The sequence below is a fragment of the Morone saxatilis genome, unplaced genomic scaffold (genome assembly GCF_004916995.1).
Source record: "Morone saxatilis isolate NCDOM2014 unplaced genomic scaffold, NCSU_SB_2.0 Contig9, whole genome shotgun sequence".
Classification (NCBI taxonomy): Eukaryota; Metazoa; Chordata; class Actinopteri; family Moronidae; genus Morone; species Morone saxatilis.
In genome coordinates, this window is record NW_023340268.1 from 22,761,446 (window position 1) to 22,764,882 (window position 3,437).

Here is a 3,437-nt window from a genome sequence, read left to right on the forward strand (position 1 = left end):
GAAACATTAGAACCACTCAGGGGACCATCATAGCCTCTATAACGTGTTATATGTAAATGTTAATTTATTTATTATTTAAAATTTTAAGAAGAGATATTGGATATAGAGATATTTTATTGGGAAATGAGAGTAATAATAATTTAAGGTTGTCACAAAATCCCACGGCACACAGCTTGGGAGTCATAGGGGGCACCTAACACAAACATCACACGCCACTTTTTCTCAAAGCCAGAACTATAAATGTTTCAGAACACTTGACAGATACAAGGATGCGGTTATTGTCTATATCAATGATATTGTATCAAGGATACTGTACGAACATTCCTCAAATTAACAGGTTAACAGTGAAGTCCTTACACATTTTTGTCAAATACAAGGTACATGCTCTGGTAAGCTATCAGCAGTGGCAAGAAACAATAGGGACAAAAGACAAAAGTTCAACTTCCAGGGCCCCAACTTGAGGAACATTCTGGCTGGACAAAGAACTTTTACAGACTACAGGATGAACATTTAGCAGTGCTGAGACATTGTCTGCATCTCTCCCAGGTGAACTGAACACCCTATATGCACATTTTGAACTTCTCGGCTAAGGAGTTACAAAAGGCCCAGGATCCCTGCCCACAATTTATAACCAGGGCTGATCTGTCCAGTCTTTAACCTGGACCTAATGGGATTCCTGGCCAAGGTATGCAGATCAACTGGCAGATTTTCAACCTCTCACTGCTCCAGACTGTAGTCCCCACATGTTCCAAGAAGACCAGCATTTTCCCTATTCCCAAAAAGACTAGTGCCGACAAGAATTCACTTTTACCATCATAAAGTTCTTTGCATGATAAGTCAAAACCTCCATCACTCCTCTTCCTGACTCACTGGACCCACTACAATTTGCATACAGGCCAAACAGATCAATGGACGTCGACCTATACCTCCACACTGCCCTCTCCAACTCTGACCAGAGGAATACATATATGAGAATGCTGTTCACTGATAACAATTCAGCTTTCAATATGAGGCGGCCTACAGAGAGGAGGTCAGAGCCCTGACATCTTGGTGCCAGTACAACCTCCATTTCATTGTAGGACAGTATTATACGTATTTTCTATTCTATCATATCCCTATATTTTCGCTGAGACGGCCTACAGAGAGGAGGTCAGAGCCCTGACATCTTGGTGCCAGTACCTTCACCTTCAACAGTTTTAAATCAATTCAGTCAAACAACTTACGTTTGAAAACAGGTCCAATTTACATTTACCATTTTACATCGATGCAGCTTTTAAAAACTAACAGGACAAAGCATCAGAAGGTCTTCAAGGATATCATTTTGTGTTACAAATAACTTTTAGATTTAGGGCGCTGATGGTGTCATTTGGTATAACCGGACTTGTACCTGTTCCTATGCTAATCTTCTTGAGTCTCTTCAAGATTCTCTAGCCAGATCGAGACGACCTCGAAACTCCGGTCATGTTTCCTGTTTCTGTTCATTCAGACATGACTGCTATCTTCCTCTTGAATAAAAAACACTTTTCAGTAGATAAGTAAAAACCTTTAAGGAAATAGTAGGTATAATCCGCAAATGAAATATGTTACATATATTAAAATCATGCATTTAGATTAATAAAGGGTGTGTACCAAACATGGAAAACATAGGCTATATATTGAAACTATTGTCATGTAAGGGACGATGTTTGTCACGTTAAGAGAGACTGACATAATATTTGGGGGGTGGGCTTACAGAGTCTTTGGCCTCTCTTGTTTGCACATGGTAACTTGAGGTGTCACTGCTCCTCTTAGGACCTCAGTGTCAGGCCACATGGTTTCTGCCATCACCTTGTTGCCAGAAGTGACAAAAAGACATGAGATAAAAGACATTTTCCATAGCGTAGCAGGCCTATGCGTCATGTAGAGCCTGTCAAGTTAAGGTCATTAAGTATACATGAGAAGCTTTGGTTTAGGGAGAATGAATAAGCCATGGTTGTAAGTGCCTTATTAGGCACCTAACCAGAGGCTAGTTGGTTGTTTATATCTATTTGAGTGGCCTAAACTCTGATGCCCATCATTTCCTTCTATACCAATATCCAAACTCCTAACAAAATCCTATATTTATTTTACGAGGGAATGCAGATCTTCAGTAAGTTTGAAGTGTCATAGAGTTAGATACAGTAGCATGACGATTACATTAACATGTAGCTGACCAAATTGCAAGGGTAGATTAATAGCCAATACATTATAGCCTTAGCCTACAGCCAAAATAAGAACAGATACAGGCTATACCTCAATTCACTGGTTATTTCATGGGTCTTATTCCATTGGTGTATTGTTGCGATTCATTAAGCTGTTTGACATGATACGGTCATGAATTGCTGAGACGTTAATTGCCCAATTACCATGTGCTCCAAAACAGCAAAGAATGATAAGCCTGCTGCCTTTGTAAGAGACAGCATAAAACTTCTGGGAAGAGCTGGAGTTTTCTTGGTCTGTTAGGCTTAAGCACTGCCTGGGCAGTCGGCAAAAAAGGAAGAGCCGTCTTCCTAATTGCAACATCATGCCTTAACAGAAACAGAACAGTGAGCAAGGTTAACAATGTTGTAGCCTAATAAAACACTGTTAGATATCAATATAGCAGGCTTATTGAGAGGTACACTGAACTATTCGTATATAGGAGGAGTAGGAATGCTTGACTCACAAGGGATCAATGAATGGTAAAAATTATAACGTTAGCGTACATATACGCCATTGGCTGGGTTTAGGGAATCCAAACCCATACGACGGTAAAAAAATATAAGAGAGCATAAGCTTAACAAAGAACACGACCTAAAGACAGATATAATCGATTTCATTACCTCTCCGTGGGTTATAAGGAGTAGAAACATGCTTTAAAAAGGAGGTTGAGTTGCGCCGAAGTGAACCTGTTCCTCATTTTCTTAGCTTATATCTTTCATTCATTGTAACAAAGAATTGACTCTGATCCTGCTAAACAGTCTGAGCGTATTAGACATTAAACTGTAACGTTAGATTCCCAGACCTAAATATGCCCCCTGACTGTACAGCTAAGTTACTTACAAAGTAAACAGCTAACATTATCCCTAGCTATAAACGTTAGAGAACCTATACTTGTGTACATGGTATTTACAGTCATCAACATGAACCTAAACGTTTCGATTAATTTCTCACGGGTGGGGCGTGTTTACTATACGGAGTAAGCACTAAAGCTTTATAATTTCGACATATCACATGCGCGTAGACTTAAAACCATTAACAGACTGAGGCTGTAGGAACGTAAACGTTAGTAAGACACCAGTACCGCCCCTCTGACTGTAACCACTAAGGGTTAGGTAATGTTTAGATAAGTTACTTTGTAATATAGGTTCTTCCACTCACCTGCTTTCGGTGGACTTTTTCCTCCTTTTAGCTCTCCTCTCCGGTTCACATATGGTTTC